This window comes from Lycium barbarum, chromosome 4 (genome assembly GCF_019175385.1).
Source record: "Lycium barbarum isolate Lr01 chromosome 4, ASM1917538v2, whole genome shotgun sequence".
Lineage (NCBI taxonomy): Eukaryota > Viridiplantae > Streptophyta > Magnoliopsida > Solanales > Solanaceae > Lycium > Lycium barbarum.
In genome coordinates, this window is record NC_083340.1 from 133,342,572 (window position 1) to 133,363,150 (window position 20,579).

The 20,579-nt window shown below is 35.6% G+C and overlaps 1 long non-coding RNA gene across 1 annotated transcript; it reads left to right on the forward strand.

Annotated features, from left to right (window-relative positions):
- The first annotated feature begins 17,745 nt into the window (after nucleotides 1–17,745).
- Nucleotides 17,746–19,248, forward strand: LOC132638617 (uncharacterized). The gene is made up of 2 exons (XR_009581828.1): nucleotides 17,746–18,090; nucleotides 18,976–19,248. It is a non-coding gene; the product is annotated as an uncharacterized LOC132638617 (long non-coding RNA).
- The last annotated feature ends 1,331 nt before the right edge of the window (nucleotides 19,249–20,579 follow it).

Sequence of the window (20,579 nt, forward strand, 5' to 3'; positions counted from 1 at the left end):
CGAATATGACGATCATGCAAATCATATGCTTGATTTAACTTCAGTTTGTACAAAAATAGTTAACTTTGGACAGTCACTCTAGAAATATGGGAGATTTTGGTAATGAGGAAGGAGATAATTGGATTTGATGAAGAGTTCTATAGCAATATTGAGCTAGAAAGTCTTTTTTTTTTGTGAAGAAAAACATATTATTAATCTCCACAAATAGTTACAATGCAATGAAGTAAATCTCTAACTTCCTACAACTACGTATTAGCAACAGTGTACAAGTAATAAGAAAATATGCTCCTAACTAAGTGTAGTATCTATCCATCCTCTAACTATAATACTCTGCTTCCTTTGTAGAAAAATTTACCTTCGATATGTGCACTCTAGCTTGACCTGTGCAACAACTAATGTTGGTTTCACGACTTTATGTTCCCACAAGGCAGTGTTCCTTGCCTTCCATATGCGATAAATCAATGCAGCAATAGCAGCTAGTATCAACTCTCTGCAGCCTCTACCCTTTGTGTTTCAAGTGACCCTCTTCCAAATCCCTTGAAGATCTTTCTGTATCATTCCTTTCCCTAGCCAGTTAAGGATTTATTCTAAGAACTTCTGAGAGAATAGACATTCAAAGAACATAGGAGCCACTGTTTCCACACTTGACCCACAAAGCAAGCATTGGTCATCCTGGCTCATTCCCATTTTGAGCAGTCTGTCCTTGGTTAGCAGTCTGTTTAACAGTGCCAGCCAGCAGATAAACCTATGCTTTGGTATAGTTCCTTTGCTCCACACCCATCTATACCATGTCAATTGTTCCAGTTCACCTCTTCTCCAGCTATATCCACTGGCAATGGTGTCCTTCCCCAAAGATTGCAACCACTCCTGTTGCACATAACTAGGAGCAAAATGTCTCTAATATTACATAACTTTTTCCAATACCAGCAGTAGTCATTTGGAGGTATATAATCAGACCACAACACATCTTTAATATAAACATGATTAATCCATCGAATCCACAGATTTTTTAGCTATATTCCAAGCATGTTTGGCTATAGCAGCCTCATTCCAAGTTATGCACTCAGTTATCCCAAGTCTCCCTTCCTTCTTTGTTATACATACTAAATCTCATGAAACAATTGGAGATTTAGTTGTATTTACTTTACCATCCCATAGAAAGTCTCTACAAATCCCATTGATGCCCTTTAGTACTTGCTTTGGAAATATGAATATGGAAGCCCAGTAGCTATGGATATGCATTAAAACTGAGTTCACTAGCAATGTTCTACTAGCATAGGATAGGTGTCTAGTCCCCCAACTCCTCACTCTTGCAGTAAACTTATCAATCAACACTTTATAATCAAGCTTAGAGATTTTCTTAGCTGAGATTGAAACACCCAAGTATCTAAAAGGTAAATTATCTTTAGTGTACCCTAATAATTCACACAGATTATTAAGCTGCTGAGGGTCCATATTTCACTGAAAATATTAGACTTGGATGGGTTAGTGGTTAACCCTGAAGAATTAGAGAAGGACAGCAAACCTCTAAGCAGTAAGTGCACAGACCTCAATTCCCCTTTACAAAATAGCAGCACATCATCTGCAAAGCATAAATGGTTCAACTTGAGACTCTGGCATTTAGAGTGAAATTGGAACCCATCATGTTTGGCTACGACGTCCATTATCCTTGTCAAGTATTCCATGCATATTACAAAGAGAAGGGGAGAAATTGGGTCTCCCTGTCTCAACTATCTTTTACCATGGATGCATCCATACACACCACCATTGATTGTTATTGAATACTGACTTGTACTAATGCAGTTCATTACCCATTTGATGAATTTATGAGGAAAGTTCAAAGCATGCTTCATCTCCTCCATAAATCCCCCACTCAATTAAATCATATGCTTTCTTCAAGTCAATCTTTATCAAACAACTCTTTGCACTTTGCTTCTTGTTATACATCCTTGCACCATTGTTCTTCCTACCATAAAAACACTTTGGTTTGATAAAATTATACAGGGCAGTACCCCTTTCAATCTGTTAGTGAGGACTTTAGAGATGATTTTATAAATAGTGTACAACAGGCTATTGGTCTGAAGTGCCCTACAGCCTCAGCATGGTCAGATTTTGGGTCAGGGAAATGACAGTTGTGTTCTATGCTTTCAATATCTTCCCAGAGGAAAAAAATTCCTGAACTCCAGCTACAAGATCCTTATCTACAATGCTCCAACAGTCTTTAAAAAGATGACTCCCATACCCATTTGGGTCAGGTGCCTTGTCACCAACTATGTCCCATAAAGCTTTCTGCAATTTCAACACTTCTAATCAGTAAATCTCTCTGTTCCCCTGATAGCACAAGGCCTTACTTAACTATGTTGCCACATACATGCTCCCTGTTGTCATTAGCAGTGCCCAGCAAAGTAGTATTGTAGCCAATAAATGCCCTAGAGACCCTCTATATATCTTTTTTGGTATTGCCATTAAGATCTTTGATTATGAAGATCCTATTGGCACTTCTTCTAGCCTTCGGTACACCATGGAAGAATTTGGTATCCATGTCACCATAATTCAACCAGTGTATTTTACAATTTTGCTAAAGAAACTTTGATCTAGCCAAGTGTCAAAGTGAATATTCTTTAGCCAGTTCACATTTCTCTGCAATCGGTTGACTGTTTTTTGGATCTGTTTGGGGCTTTGTTTGGGAGTTTCTCAAGTGCCCTTTCAGTATTGAGCTCAACCTCAATAAAGTTAGTTCTATTGATCTCCTTTAGAATTGCCTTGAGCCTGATTAATTTTCCAACCAGTTGGTACATTTTACTTCCCTTACTCCTTTTCTCCTAGCTAGCCTTCACCTTGTCTTTGAATCGTGGTGCCAAACTCCACATGTTATAGTATATGAACCTATGTGAAGCCTTGGCCATCCCATTATCCCTGTTGATAAAAGCAAGACAATGATCATATAGTCCTTGATTCCCATAATGTGCTTCAGATGCAGGCAGAGTAGTAATTCGCTCCAAATTGACTAGAACTCTGTCAATCCTACTATAGACCCTACTAGAACTCTGTCAATCCTACTATAGACCCTACTCTCAGCCCCTTGCTTATTTTTTCAAGTGAAGAATGAACCAGATGACTTCAAATCCTGCAAGCTGCAGGTATTAACACAATCTCTGAAGTCCATTGTCTCTGCTACTGGCACTACCCTGTCTAGCCTTTCATCACTATTCAACACACAATTATAATCACCCATTACTGCCTAAGGCCCTTGATTCTTCTTATGTATATCAACAATATCTTTCCACAATTACCTTCTTAAAGCCTGATCATTATACTCATACACAACAGTCACACTAAACTGGTAGTCAGTCCCTCTATATTTTACTTCACAATGCACCACCTGAGGGGTGGTTTTCATTATGTTTACCTGGTAAATGTGTGGTTTCCAAACAACCTATATTCTCCTACCAGGGTGGTGGGACAAGTAAGTTGTTAATGACCATCCATTGCAAAGGTTAAGGGCAGCACTTTGTGCTTTTTGCCTCTTAACCTTTGTTTCCAAAAGCCCAAACAGACCAAGATGGTTATTGTGCAAAAAGATATTCATCTCTTTCTACTTTTTAGGTCTGTTCAAGCCTTTGTTGTTCCAGAAAATTATAATATCCATCAGGAGGGGGTTTTCCCCTACCCCTCCCAGTTCCTGGAAACCTAATAGCACCACCACTCTTTGGGGAAGAAGCAGCTGCTTTTTGCTTTGTCCTTATCAGTATCCTTCCTCATTACACTTTTTATCATTGCACTTCCTTTATCCACAGATAATCCTGTACTTGAGCTGGTATTGTTACCTTGCTGATTTGTTTTGCTTGTTTCTTCATTATCCTGCTCCTCTAGAGCAACAAAAGCATTTGTTATCACTATCTCCTTTTGGGACACCACCTCATTTTTCTTCTTTGGACTTCTCTGGGGCACCTGCTTGAATGCAGGCTCTGTTGGTTTCCTTTGTTTTTCCCTCTGCGTCCCCAATTTCTTCAAACTTTCTTGTTCTCTTAGCATAAGTTACATACATCAGGATGATGACCAAATTTCTTACAATGAGGGCATAATACTGGTTTCCACTCATAGGCTACTTCTTGCTCAATAATTTATCCTTCCTCATTTTCAAACATAACATGATCTGGGTAAGTTTGGTTTAATGGAACCTCCACCAATATCCTTGCATACATGAGTCTATCCTTCATTTTAGTTGCACTATATGCCTTTATAGGTTTCCCAATCAACCCTGCAATTATAGTCACTCTTTCTGCCCTTAGTACTTGAGATCTAACCCAACCAATCTCACCCATATTGGAACATTTTCTACCATAACCTTACTCGTTTCCACATTAGGTGTCTATGGCTTTATCACTACTGGCTTTTTGTCAAACATCAATACACATTCTTTTACTACCTTATCCTCACTCTCCATTGTGTAAAAACGCACAAGGTAAACCCCCTATTCGTCTGAGCAACCTTATCTATACCCCCACGGTCCCCAAATTCGTTTGAAGAACCCTTCAATTACTGTTAAAGGCGGATTAGATCCCAAAACATAGCATATCACTGCTATTTGTCAATATGCGACCTCTTCTTTAATATCCTCCATTGTTATTTTGACATTACTCCCAATTTCTTCTTCTATTCCCAGTTCCAATCCATCAGTAGACGGAACTGGTCCAACTGTAGCACTCCAAGACAAACTAGGGTTTACAGAATTAGGCGTACCTGCCACGACTTTTTCGGCTATTTCCTCTTCTTCATCAGCCCAGGATTTCCCCGATTTTGGCGATACTTGTTGCATATTCACCTTTGACGGTGTTGTCTGTGGAGTTGATTGCATTTCTACTGGCGATTTTGGTTGCAGTACTAACGGAGTAATTCCTTGCAGAATATTAACACTACGCATCTTCTTTGCATCTTCCGATTGCGGTACAACTTTCCTAACAAATGCAGTGGATGGTTGTGATGTGTGATTTCCTTTCCCTCTCCCTCTAGTTTTCGATCCCTTCACCATTTCCAGCCTTAGCTGAGAAGAGTTTTCATTCTAGAGAGAGAGAGTTTAGCTTTCACCGTTCAAAAACTTAAACACCCAAAAAAACAACTAGAAAGTCTTTTCTTGCACAAAAAATGTTTTTGACGGAATAAAGGCATTGGTTTCCTAGATAATATCAAAGTTATTCATTTTCAATTTAAAGGTTGTGTTTCCTGCCTGGTCATTTAGTCCACAAGATTTACCTAAGTTGACAAATCTATTTATAGATTATATCAAAATATTTATTACTTCTAATGGATTTTTTTTGTGCATTTTTCTAGATCAATTAATAATTGATGTGATAATCGAAATGAGATATAATAACATAGTGGGTCAAACTATGCTAACCCGATAAGTTTTCTGAAAAAATTCAATACAACAACCAAGTGTGCATACTCTGTTGTCTTTAAGTTTAAGTCCTCCTGATATTGTTAGAAAGCTGGCATTGTACTATATATTGCTTGCGTTATTAAAGTTTCTTGGGGCATTTAATTATAGGTGATCTTTTAGTTTAAAATTGAAGGGAGGTGATTCAAGTTTTAATTATTGAGTAGAAGTGACTAAATTTGATTAGTGATTAAGGGGCTTTGAGCTTGCCCAATAGTTTTATTTTTGATACTTTGGCCCTCTGTTTTATTTTTAATACTCTGCCCTCAAGTTTTATTTTTAACACTTTGACCCTAAACTTTACTTTTAACACTTTGCCCCAAAGTTTTATTTTTAACACTTTGACCCAACCACTATAAACCCTAAAATACAAAAATCGGGAAAAAAAATCCTCTTCGGCGCCGTTTTCTCCCTTTTTGTTCTTCCCATCTCTTATTCGTGTTGCTTTCTTCTTCTTCTTCTTCCGCCATTGCTCAAGAAAAAAAAATCATCCGATTTTATAATTTTTTGATTAAATGTCATTGGTGTAGCACTGGCATTACTTCATAAGTGTTTTCCGGTCCATTGGTAAGTTAAACAATACTGTTTGTTTCAATTGTTCATTTGGGTATAGTTGCCTTATTTGCTGATTTTCCCAGATTAGTAGTTACAGCAGTATAGTTGTTGCAACAAGTTCTAAAGATGCTGTACAAGAGCTTCTGAACTTTTTGCATCAGCTGTTGTAGTCCTAGTGTTTCTGCAAGAGTTGTTGATAAGTTATGAAGTTGTTGCAACAGATTTACTAATTTGTTGCAACAATTACAAAAAAATATGAATAAATAATTTACAACAGCTGTTGTACTTTATGCAACAACTGTGAAATCTGTTGGAGAGCTCCTACTCTTTCCAACAACTGAGTTACTTGTTGCAACAAGTATGATACTTGTTGCATCAAGTACAACAGCTGTTGGACATATTTTACAGTTGTTGGATGAAACAGAAACTGAAGCTGTCTCCAACAAATAAGTGAGTTGTTGCAACTAGTAACCTACTTGTTGCAACAAGTATGCTATTTGTTTCAATAAGTCACTTAGTTGTTGCATTTTGTTATGAAACAGACAAACACTGAAGCTGTCTCCAACAAGTAATCAAGTAGTTGGAATAGGTTACATACTTGTTGCAACAAGTACGTTAGCTGTTCCAACAATTCATATAATTGTTCCATTTTGTTAAGAAACAGAGACAGAGACTGAAGCTATCTCCAACAAATAAGTGAGTTGTTGCAACTAGTAACCTACTTGTTGCAACAAGTCAGTTATATGTTCCAACAAGTCACTTAGTTGTTGCATTTTGTTATCAAACAGACAAACTGAAGCTGTCTCCAACAAGTTACCAAGTAGTTGGAACAAGTTACATACTTGTTGCAACAAACACGTTAGTTGTTCCAACAAGTCAGATAGTTGTTCCATTTTGATATGAGACAGAGACAAAAACTGTAGTTGTCTCCAACAAACAAGCGAGCTGTTGCAACTAGTAACCTACTTGTTGCAACAAGTCAGTTATTTGTTCCAAGAAGTCATTTAAAGTTGTGATTAAGTTAACTAATTTGGGTGCAAAATTATAGGAAAAAACCACTCAATTATGAACTTAATCATAAATTTAAGTGGCCTTTGGGCTTGGGGTGGTCAAAGCTGTCACCTAGAGTAATTTCAACACTTGACATTCAAGCATTGTAACTACTAGTTGTGACAACTTTGAAAATCCAAGCTCAAAGGCCGCTCAAAATTGTGATTAAGTTAACTACTTTGGGTCCAAAATTTCAGAAAAAATCACTCACTAATTAACTTAATCATAAATTTAAGTGGCCTTTGACTTGCGCTAGTCATGACTGATTTTCTTAAAACAAAATATCTTCAGGCACCATTAATGGGGGACTCAATAATAATAAGTGTTGATTGCCGTGGTGAATGGATCAAGGTGAACAATCGATATATTTGGCGATGGAAGGGTAATCACATGTTAAAGACAATAGCGATGACTGTCCCAAGAGATGTTGAGTTTGATGATTTTGTCAACTTAATCATTAACTATTGTGAATTAACTTGTGAACCGAAAGACCTTGGCATCACTTACATGCATAGCTCTTTTGAAAACCAGAGGGTCTTGCCTTTTAAGATAACCGATCAGAATCGTTTGCGTACTTATTTGAAAGATGTAGCTAGGCACATTTTAAGGGTATATGTGGTTGGAAGCCCGGTCGAGAATCATAATTTAGCTCAAGACCAACAAGATGTGTTAAATGATAAATTGGAAGGGGTGGATATGGATATTCTAGATAATAGAAGTGCGAAGCCCCATGGAAGTGGGGGTGAGCCGATCCCTATACCCGAACTTGCGAGTAATACACCGTGTGCTGCACAATCATCACAGTCCAGCCATGTTCAAGATGATGAAACAGGTTTTTATAAAGGAATGTCATTCAATTCGCGAAGTGTGTATTTCTTTAGGTGTGAACATCTGAAGTGCAAGTGGTGGCCAAGAGATGTGAAGCTTTTAAGTTCTAGCAAACACGGAAGAAGGTGGACAGAGAGGGCTATGCGGAAAAACAAATGCTCCTTTTGCAAAACAGTTGGCCACAAAAAAACAACATGTCCAAGCCGAAATGCTCCATAGTTGTAGATTGCATTGTGTTGTAATAATAGTTATTTGTTGGATCTTTATGACATTTTAATGTTATTCTTTCTTAGCATGGTAATTTATATTCTTGGTGATTATGAACTTGGTTTATATGATATATTGTTCGTGTTCAAATCACTAATGTGTATATTCTTGTTAATAAATTGTTGTACAGTTTCCAACAAGTAATGAATTTGTTGCAACAGCTCTGTAACTTGTTGGGTTTTATCGAACAAGTAACAGGACTTGTTGCAGCAACTAGTAAGTCGTTGAACATATTACAAAAAATCGGAGTTTTTAAGCAGATGCAACTAAGTTATATGTTGGGTTTTTTCTAACAAGTGGAGTGACTCAAGTTTTAATTATTGAGTAGAGGGAATCAGCCACATTTAGTGATAAACAATGGAAATCAACCATATTTAGTGATAAACAATAGAAATCAAACAAGTGGAGTGACTTGTTACAGAAAATGGATAACTTGTTGGGTTTTATCAAACAACTAACAGGACTTGTTGCGGTAACTAGTAAGTCGTTGAACATATTACAAAAAATTGGAGTTTTTAAGCAGATGCAACTAAGTTATAAGTTGAATTTTTTTCTAACAAGTGGAGTGACTCAAGTTTTAATTATTGAGTAGAGGGAATCAACCACATTTAGTGATAAACAATGGAAATCAACCATATTTAGTGATAAACCATGGAAATCAAACAAGTGGAGTGACTTGTTACAGAAAATGGGTAACTTGTTGGGTTTTATCGAACAACTAACAGGACTTGTTGTGGCAACTAGTAAGTCGTTGAACATATTACAAAAAATCGGAGTTTTTAAACAGATGCAACTAAGTTATATGTTGCGTTTTTTCTAACAAGTGGAGTGACTCAAGTTTTAATTATTGAGTAGAGGGAATCAACCACATTTAGTGATAAACAATGGAAATCAAACAAGTGTAGTGACTTGTTACAGAAAATGGGTAACTTGTTGTGTTTTATCCAACAAGAGTAAGGACTTGTTTAACAACTTACTCAGTTTGCTGCAACAGATACTACACTTGCTGCAATAGATACTAAACTTTCTGTAACAGATACTACAGATGTTGCAACAGATACTACTTGGTTCACCCATATTTAGTGATCAATAAAGGGAATCAGCCATATTTAGTGATAAACAATGGAAATCAAACAAGTGGAGTGACTTGTTACGGAAAATGGGTAACTTGTTGTGTTTTATCCAACAAAAGTAAGGACTTGTTCAACAACTTACTCCGTTTGTTGCAACAGATACTACAACTGTTGCAACAGACACTACTTGGTTCACCCATATTTAGTGATCAATAAAGGGAATCAGCCATATTTAGTGATAAACAATGGATATCAGCCACATTTAGTGATAAACAATGGAAATCAAACAAGTGGAGTGACTTGTTACAGAAAATAGGTAACTTGTTGTGTTTTATCCAACAAGTAACCAGACTTGTTCAACAACTTACTCAGTTTGCTACAACAGATACTACACTTGCTGCAACAGATACTACACTTGCTCCAACAGATACTACATCTGTTGCAACAGATACTACTTGATTCACCTATATTTAATGATCAATAAAGGGAATCAACCATATTTATTGATAAACAATGGATATTAGCCACATTTAGTGATAAACAATGGAAATCAAACAAGAGGAGTGACTTGTTACAGGAAATGGGTAATTTGTTGTGTTTTATCCAACAAGTAATAGGACTTGTTCACTGCAACAGATACTACACTTGCTGCAACAAATACTACACTTGTTGCAACAGATACTACTTGATTCACCCATATTTAGTGATCAATAAAGGGAATCAGTCATATTTAGTGATAAACAATAGATATCAGCCACATTTAGTGATAAACAGTGGAATCAATCATATTTATTGATCAATATATATATATATACTTAAGCAATTTGATGGTGTTTTGGGTCAGGATAGATGATCAACTAAGTCCAATACGCACTAAATGGAGTGATCATTGGAGTGAATTGATGTGAACTTCTTGATTTACCCACATTTAGTGATAAACAATGGAAATCAATATTATTTATTGATCAATATATATACTTAAGCAATTTGATGGTGTTTTGGGTCAGGATAGATGATCAACTAAGTCTAATACGCACTAAATGGAGTGATCATTGGAGTGAATTGATGTGAACTTCTTGAGTCACCCACATTTAGTGATAAACAATTGAAATCAATCATATTTATTGATCAATACATATACTTAAGCAATTTGATGGTGTTTTGGGTCAGGATAGATGATCAACTAAGTCCAATACGCACTAAATGGAGTGATCATTGGAGTGAATTGATGTGAACTTCTTGAGTCACCCACATTTAGTGATAAACAATGGAAATCAATCATATTTATTGATCAATATATATAATTAATCAATTTGATGGTGTTTTGAGTCAGGATAGATGATCAACTAAGTCCAATACGCACTAAATGGGGTGATCATTGGAGTGAATTGATGTGAACTTCCTGATTCACCCACATTTAGTGATAAACAATGGAAATCAATCATATTTATTGATCAATATATATATATATATATATATATATATATATATATACTACAACCATTAGTAATTTTTTCCAACTTCTTTCCACAACTGTATGATCTGTTGCAACAGATTAGTAACTTGTTTCAGTAGATTAATTACTTGTTGGAACGGATTAGTAACTTGTTGAAACAAATTAGTAATATGTTGCAACTTATTTCCACAACTGTATGATTTGTTGCAAAAGATTAGTAACTTGTGTCAGCATATTAGTTACTTGTTGGAACGGAGTAGTAACTTGTTGAAACATATTAGTAATTTGTTGCAACTTCTTTCACAAATGTATTATCTAATGCAACAGTTTAGTAACTTGTTTAAACAGATTAGTTACTTGTTTGGAAAGGATTAGTAACTTCATCAACAACTGTATGACCTATTGCAATCATTTAGGCAACTTTTCAAAACAGATTAGTAGATTAGTAATTTTTTGCAACTTTTTCAACAACTATACTATCTGTTGCATTTGTTGCAACAACATTCATAAATAATAACAAGCACAAAAAAAAAATTGTTCAAGTAGTAATTTGTTAAACAGCCAGTTCAGGGCTCCAAAACTTTGTATATCACACCCACTGCCCACCGCCACTGCATTCTCGCCACTGAGTTGTCGCACAATAGAGTCTCAGGCTTCATCATGTAAGTGCTGGTAAGCAAATGCTCAATAAAAGCAAGTGAATACGATCCGCATGCCATTGCAATTTCATTGCGGGAGAGATTCTTTTTCAGCCCAAATTTCCAAGCTTCGTTGAGCAGCTTTTCTGGCAAGCGTTCAAATATGCCACTCTGCTTCAGTAGTTTCGGCCATAATTCAATGACTGGATGGATGTGGATGAAGAACTCATCCTCTTGGATTTTTGGGACGTTTCAGTCATAAACATTTATCACCCCCTCCTCAATTATGAATTCGAGGGTGACAAACTGTCCGACATTTATGTTCATAATAGTAAGCACCCTTTTGGCACCAACCCACTCGCGACCACCTTTGGCTGATACAGTACCTCTACAGTAAGTAATAACATCATCATCCCATATAAAATCATCAAGCATTTGATTGAATGGAGTAGCTTCCGGCTGTGTGCTTTCATCCGACAACTCTGTGTATCGCTTGAGCATGATATTGTAGAAGTTGAGATCCAAGATTATATCTATGGAAGCATAGTGCTCAGTGAAAGTGCTTTTCCTCACACGCATTAAGAGCATAATTTCATCAACATAGTGCATTAAAAGTATAAGGAATGTCAGTCATCTGATCAACTAAGTGAGTTGTTGCAACGAGCGGAACACTTGTTGCAACAAGTATTGGTCTTGTTGCAACAACTCACTTAGTTATTGGAGATCGCTTACAGCAGTTGGGTCTATTTCACCCAACTGCTATAAGCAATCTCCAACAACTAAGTGAGTTGCTGCAACAAGACCAATACTTGTTGCAACAAGTGTTCCACTCGTTGCAACAAATATATAACTTGTTGCAACTAATACAACCAAAATAAGACTTGTTTCAACAAAAATAATTGTTGTTTTCAAACTTACACTGGCCAGCCACCAATCTTCCATGCTTGTCATTATCCTGAAGTCATCGGCCTTAAATTCATGCAATGAATACATCGTACCCTTGCCCTTCTTGGCATTGATGAATTTTTGCAGATTTTTCATTTTTTGAGCATTTGCATGCTTATACACATTCACCTTTTTAAGATCAACAACAATAGTTGCCTTGTGGGGTGAGAAGATTTCCTTGACCTAACATCGGCAAGTCCCTTGGAAATTGCTTTTCCCTTCTTGTGAATGCGAATAGGAGTATAGGGTGAGGTCAGCTTCTTGGATGGATTGACACCCCTCTTGGATAACAAACTCTGTAAAGCAGAATTTGTGTCTTTTTGTGCCTTCACTAACTCCTCAACATTTTTTATCAAATCATCCATTCGCCGCTTGCAATAGGTGCATTCACAAGCACATTTCGATGTGTTGGCACCAACAAAGGAAAATCTACCACCAAATCCGCCACAACTAACATCTCCATCAATTGAAGTTTGTCCACCAACATCACCACCAATCGGAGTTTGTCCACCAACCACACCACCAATTGGAGTTTGTCTACCAAAATGAACATCATCATCTATTATTTTTTCACCGACAATTTCTGCCGCAACATCATCAATAGCAGGTTGACCACTTGCAATAACACCACCACCACCAACATCTACCACAACTGATTCCCTTTTGATGGCTGTCACTCTAGCCAATTCTAATTTCATCCCCTCAATCATTTTATCAGGAACAGATTGTAAGGGCTTAAAGGAAGCAAGGAATGGCATCTCCAACTCCCGTACTGTGGGACAAGCCACGGGTGCACAACCTACAACAAAAAAGTAGATATTTTAAAATAGTACTAAATCATGAAATGCAACAGGTGTCATACTTGTTAGACATTGTCCAACAGATTAGCAACTTGTTGCAACAGGTGTCATACTTGTTGGACATTGTCCAACAGATTAGTAACTTGTTACAACAGATGTCATACTTGTTGGACATTATCCAACAGATGACCAAGTTTATTCTATATACATGTCTTAAGGCTTACCTCTTCCAAAAGAGGGTTAAAAAGATCAACACTCAATCTTGTGTTGCTCTTTGTAGTCAGCCATCTAAGCATTCTTGGAAAAGACACTTCTGAAGGGTAGTCCTTCACTTGTTGTCAGAGGTGAGGAATGACTTCGAATTCCCAAGACTAGAAAACAAGATACCAACAAAATCAGAATGATGATAGAAATACAAAAAGTGCAAGAAATTGACATTGCAAATGCTTTACCATGAAAGTCCAAGGGAAGCCATATAGATTGACTGTCTTCACTGTTGGCTTAAGCTTTTTCGATAAATAGTCAACAATCAACTTGAAGCTTTCCTGGCCCAATCCATGGTCGTTGAATGCCTCATAGTCCTCCGCAAGTTTAAGCAAACCAAGTGGTATGTTCAGACTTGTATCTTTTGCCATAAGAACACAGTGCACAAACCAAACTAAACACAAGGACTGCTTATGCTTTTTTAACATGGTTTTGGACTGCAAATCAACAAGCAGCTTATCTCCTTTGTAGCTTTTTCCAACTAACTCCACCAAACCAGTTTCACTCTTATCTTTTCCACACTTTCCTACTTTCTTGGCTTCTTTGGCTGTCTTGCTAGTCTGGGCTGGCTTATTCAATACAATAGTAGGAAGCTCGCAAGGATGACATCTAAGGCTAGTAACTATGGCAAACTCTTTCAAGCCAAAGCACACCGGCATGCCACAATAATTAATCCAAAGCTCATCATTTGCATCCGAAAGCATTCTACGCTTCATAAGCCCATATACCATTTTCATTTGATGCACCGGTCTCTTCAGGCAGATCCAAATACACCCCAAAACAGCTTTTCCTAAAGAAATCCTCCAACCCCTGCTTTTTAAGAATTAGCCTAAACATATCAAAGTTCTTGCCCATGCCTGATTTGACCGTAAGATTAACGGTCAAATCATTATTTTCATTCAACGGAATCCTCACGGCATACTTGTCAATACTGAAAAACTTGACGACCTCGTCAATGGAAGGTCTGTTATGATCTATGTCCAATCTACTAGAAGATTCTGCAATTAAATTGACATTCACACTATTTCTTTTCTTTGTTCTTAATTCAGCTATGAACATCGACAAGTGAACTGTATTTTCGAAAGCACTGTCCTTTTCATCATCTTCATCCAATCCATCTCCTTCATCTACTCCATCAGTAATTTCTTCAGCTTCTAATTCTTCTTCACTTTGTTAATTTATATCTACTGCTTCTTGGCTCTGTACTTCCTCTCTTTCTGAGGATTGATTGTCAGTTTGGTTGTCTCTTTCCTCTATATTTGCTGATTCAACAATAGATTTTGCTAAATCAGCAAGATTCTCTAATGATGATTGCACTCTAGCTTTTTTATTATCTCTATGACCCTCAGTTGATTTCTCAACTTTTCTTTTGGCTGGAGACATTTTATCTACACATAGGAGAAAAAAAAAAGCTTCAACTGATTAGTGCATCATTCAAAGTAAACAGATAATAAGAAGTGCAACATTTGATCAAACAAAATACAACAAGTAATATAATTTCCCAACAACTGAAGAATTTGTTGCAACAAATGATGTAACTGTTGCAACAAGTGAATAGGTTGTTGCAACAAATTCTTCATTTGTTTAATAAGTGATTAAGATGCTGGATATCTTCTACAAACACAACCAAATAACTGAAGCAATGTCTAACAGATTTATAGTTGTTGCAACATATTATTTACTTGTTGCAACAAGTGTATAACTTGTTGCAACAACTACAAATCTGTTGGACATCTTCTACAAACAGAACCAAAAAACTGAAGCTAAGTCCAACAGATTTGTAGTTGTTGCAACATATTGTATACTTGTTGCAACAAGTGTATAACTTGTTGCAACAACTATAAATCTGTTGGTCATCTTCTACAAACAGAACCAAAAAACTGAAGCTAAGTCCAACAGATTTGTAGTTGTTGCAACATATTGTATACTTGTTGCAATAAGTGTATAACTTGTTGCAACAACTAAAAATCTGTTGGATATCTTCTACAAACAGAACCAAAAAACTGAAGTTATGTCCAACAGATTTGTAGTTGTTGCAACATATTGTATACTTGTTGCAACAAGTGTATAACTTATTGCAACAACTAAAAATTTGTTGGATACCTTCTACAAACAGAACCAAAAAACTAAAGCTTTGTCCAACAGATTTGTAGTTGTTGCCACATATTGTATACTTGTTGCAACAACTAAAAATCTGTTTGATATTTTCTACAAACAGAACCAAAAAACTGAAGCTATGTCCAACAGATTTGTAGTTGTTGCAACATATTATCTACTTGTTGGCACAAGTGTAGAAATTATTGCAACAACTAAAAATTTGTTGGACATAGCTTCTATAAACAGAACTAGATAAATACTGGGACAAGAACAAAAAAATCATTTGTTGGATATCTACTCTTAAACCTTGAATCATACCAGAACAACAACAGAAAAAAATCATTTATTTCACTACAAACACACAACAACAACAACAACAACAACAACAACAGCAATAACAGCAACAAGATGGATTTTATCCAAGCTTTTCCTAAACACTGAACCAAACCAAAACAACAAGCATCTACTTCCAAGACAACAACCAAATCGTCTACTACAGACACACAATCATACAAGTTAAACAAAATACACCAAATGTATGCGCAATAATTGTTTATCCTTTCTTTTCCTAAACCATACCATAACAGGACAACACCAACACCAACATCAACATCAACACCAACACCAACACCAACACCAACACTAACACCAACACCAACATCAACATCAACACCAACACCAACACCAACACCAACACCAACACTAACACCAACACCAACAACATTATTTCACTACAAAATACACTAAATATAGGTTTTTAAAGCAAGCAACCTCGGCAAATGTCTGCAACTGTCAAACAAGTGCTAAAGTTGCTGCAGCAACTTACTCATCTGTTCGAAAAAGTCAACAAGATTGCAAGCCATTTTTTTGAAATCTTAAGGAGAACAAGAACAAAAACATCACAAAAAACCATAATTTGACAACAACGTACGCTATTTACAAACGCAAAAACCCCAACCAGTCAAACAAATACCCCAAATAAGGGTTTCTCGAACAAGGAACAACAAAATAAACAACATTGAAGACAAACCCATGTTCTTCTTCTTCTTCTTCTTCTTCTTCTTCTTCTTCTTCTTCTTCTTCTTCTTCTTCTTCTACTACTACTACAACCAAAATCATCAATTTCTACCAAATAACTTTTGGAACAAGTGAAACAAAAACTTTACCTTGATATTAAAGAAGAAGCAGCAGCAGCGGCACCTATAGATGAGGGTGAAGAAGAAAATGACAAGAAAAGAGGAGAGATGAGAGATGTCCAAGTGAAGGAGATTAACTGTTTGCTTGGGAGTTTTGATTCTGAAATATAGAAGAAGTGCGAGGGAGTTGGTGGGAGGGAACGGTTTGGGATGTTTTGAATAATAGGTGGGTGTTTTGGATTTTTTTTGTATTTTGTAAAAGATTAAGAAGTTTTAAAAATTACATTTAGGACCCCAATCTTCTTAATCCCAAATTTAATTGGATTTTGATGTGAGGTGGGCCCCACACGTAACCTTTAGTAATTTGAAGACTTTTTAGTCACCTTCAGTTAATTCTTCGAAGTTTCTTACTCCTTTTAATTTAAAGACACGTATTTTTATTAATAATTTTAGTACTACTTCCATATATTCTTAATGAATATTCCCTCCATTCCATAATAAGTGATGTTTTAGGCATTTTAATTTTTTCAAAAATAAGTGATGCTTTAGGATTTCAAGAAAACTTTGGGCAGATTCTTCCAAGATTACCCTTATTTAAATAGTCAAGATTCATTAACTACCTTTTCTTTTTCTAGAAAATAGTAAAACTTGATTAGGGGTAAGTTAGTAAAAACACTCCTACTTTTCTAGGAGCAAGCAATTTCTTAAGGGATGTACATGAGCTTAAAAACCTATTTATTATGGAATGGAAGGAGTATAGTTTTTTTGTTCTCTCCTTTTCTATATGATTTTTAAGTATGTTGATTTTATTTCAAAATGATTGAGAAATGAGTGTTAAATTTAACAATGAAATTAATTAACTACATAAATATTTCTTAGGAGGGAATTAGATTTCTTGCCCTCTTACAACTTGAACAGAAAAAAAATATACAATAAATATAAATATTAATGTCGGATTGTCGGTGAACGAAATATATTTTCTAGAAAAAAATATACAATAAATATAAATATTAATGTTAGCAAATCGAATAGTTTTGATAAAAATTTGGATATTAATTAAAGATTGATCATATTACTTATAGTATTGGTAAAAACAAGTGACAAATGAGATTAAAAGTTAAGATGGTTTCGAAAAGAAAAATAACTTACGATCATTTTCTGCTTTGATGGAAAATTTTCCTTTTTAAGGATATTTCCTGATAATCAACTAAGACAAAATAGCTTTCAAAAAGTATTTTGTTGAAAAAACGACTTGAGACTTTTTCAAGCATACTAAACACACAAAGTCTATGAATGAGCTAAATTCCATTCATATTTTCCCCACTGGTGACCCCTCTTTGGGACGAGACTTGCTATAAAAAATAATCATATTGGAAGGCAAAGCAGAACAAGTTGCAAAAGGGAAATAAAGATGTTCATATACAAAGGCACAACTACTACATGTGCTATGTTAATGGTGGTTTTCTTTGTACTGTGCATGAATTCTTGTTGTGAATACGGTGAAGCATCAAGAATATTCGTAGACTTCTCTCCAAGTACTCAAGGTACTGCGTTTCTTCATCTCTTTAATAGATCTTGATTTCTCCTTGTTAATAGACAGTATTATTCCTATTAATAAGGGCCCATCTAGATTGTTGGTTCGGCCGAAATCAATAGCTTTGGTTTAAACTCTGAATTCTTCTTAAAACTTCATAGAATATGTACAAATTACTCTCTCCATCCAAATTTATGTGGCAACTTTCGAATATTTTGAGTCAAACAAGTTTTTCTTTAACCGTGATTTTTTGATATGCCTCATAAGTATCTTGAATTGTCAATTATTGTGACTTAACGCACTTTTTACATAATTTTCAAATATATAAAATATATTTCAAAAAATTTAATAATTTCATGATCGAATCCACTATCAAAATTTAAAAGTTTGACTCGAAATCCGAACGGTGCCACATAAATTGGAGCAGAGGGGGTATTTATTTAGAGTACAGTAACTTAAAACAAAATTATTCCTTCCGTTCACTTTTACTTGTCCACTTTTGACTTTGCACGCCCTTTAATAATTAATAAATGAATTACTATAATAGCCATATTTATTGGTGTATAGTCTCATTGGATTTGGAGAATGACTTAGAAATGAGTAATTAATGTTAAGGGTAAAACAAGAAGAATTTTTTTTTATCTTTTCTTGATATGCTAAAGTGGACAACTAAAAGTGAAAATTTATTTTTAATATAGTAGACAAGTAAACGTTAATGGAGAGAGTACAATCTAGGACCCATAAGCTTAAATACAAGTTCTGCCTCTGGTCCTATACCATAATTTCTTCACACGAGTACTGAAGTATATTATGTATATGTCATATGTGCAGTACTAAAGTATATTATGTATATGTGCAATTTTATACATTTTGTGTGTTGGAATTACAATGGCAGTAACGCAAAGACTGGACGGCCTGGGAAGCAGCCACCGCCGGAGCACCAGGGTGTCGCCTGGTGGGAGCTATCCTTCCCCGGCAGCGAATGTGAATGACCATGTGCATCACTAGTGCTTGTTTTCACATTGTTGTTTCATCCGTGTGACAAGATCTAGTACCCAGTCTCTATTTAGTTATGCACTTCCCATTACAATAAGACTTTGTTTAATATTGTGTGTGTTTATGACATTTCAAATATGAAGCAATGAAAGTAAATTTAACTTGGCCCGTCTTTCCCATGACTTTCTGTTCCAATCGCATCTCGAATTTAATTTGTCTTGAGAACATCACGGAGTGTGATGGGATCAGGGATGGATAAAACCTCTCCATCTATAATAAGAGATTTCGGGTTCATACCTTGAGAACGGAGAAACCCCTGATTGAGAGCTCCTCCATCCCTACACAACACATATCTAGATTGGTTGAGCTACTGAGTTCTGGATACATATGGTTTATACCAAATAAAAACAATATCTGTCTTGAGAAGTCTTTCTCTGCTTATTAAAAACATGAGGTTATTTCTCTGCAAACCTACAGCCACAATAGTTTGACCGTGGAGACTCAATGAGGTTAACAAAAAAGACTTCAGGTCAGTCAACTTAGTAGGCGTTTGGCCATAGAAATAAAATAAAAAAAATCATTTTTTTTGGAATTTTGGAGTTGGAGTTGGCCATAGTTTTTGCAAATAGTATTTTTTGTTGAAATGTACTTGTTTTGATTATGAAAAAAAGTGAAAAACTTGTAACACTAATTTTTGAAAAAAGTGAATAATTCTTATGGCCAAACGGGTCCTTAGGGTAAGCATGTTTCTACATTTGTATCTTTGATGTGCACAAATATTTTTGGTTTGTCGACTTTTTTCATACAGAAACTCAAAAGTGATCACTTGAAGGAGTACATAGTTATTGCATCACCTTTAATTTCAAGAATTCATTAAAAGCATTTTAGAGATCTTTTACAAAGTATTTGTACACTGCGTTTATGTCTTGCTAGGGAAAAGGAATATATCCATCAAAATCCTAATCGTTTTTATGCATTTCTTATAATATACTTCTGGTATTTGTTCATACTTGATGTACTCTAGAGATTGTGTGCTTTCTTTTTTAATTTCGTGTCAATTTGTTTCATATTTTTTCTCCTTATTTTCATTGTGTATATCTTTGTTTAATGTCCGTAATAGTTTCTTGTCCTTTTCTTTATTTAACTTAAACTACATTCTTCTAAAATTAAACGATACTCGAAATTACATGTAGAAAAATAAGAAGGCGGGGAGGTGCCACAGGGAGAACCTAGCGTAGCAGAGCCAGTAGCGATGCAAGTTACTGTTCATGTTACCGTTCATTGGAGTAGACTTGATTTTTCTAGTTTTCTCTTCTTCTTTTTTTAATATTTGGAAGAAGAAGAAGAAAAAACGCAAAGCAATTGAATCTTTTTTTAATATTTGGAAGAAGAAGAAAAAACGCAAAGCAATTGAATCTTTTTTTCCCCCTTTGAAGCAAGAAAAGCGTAACATTGAGAAACTAACGAATTCCTTCTCATGATTGACATTCAAACAATGAACAC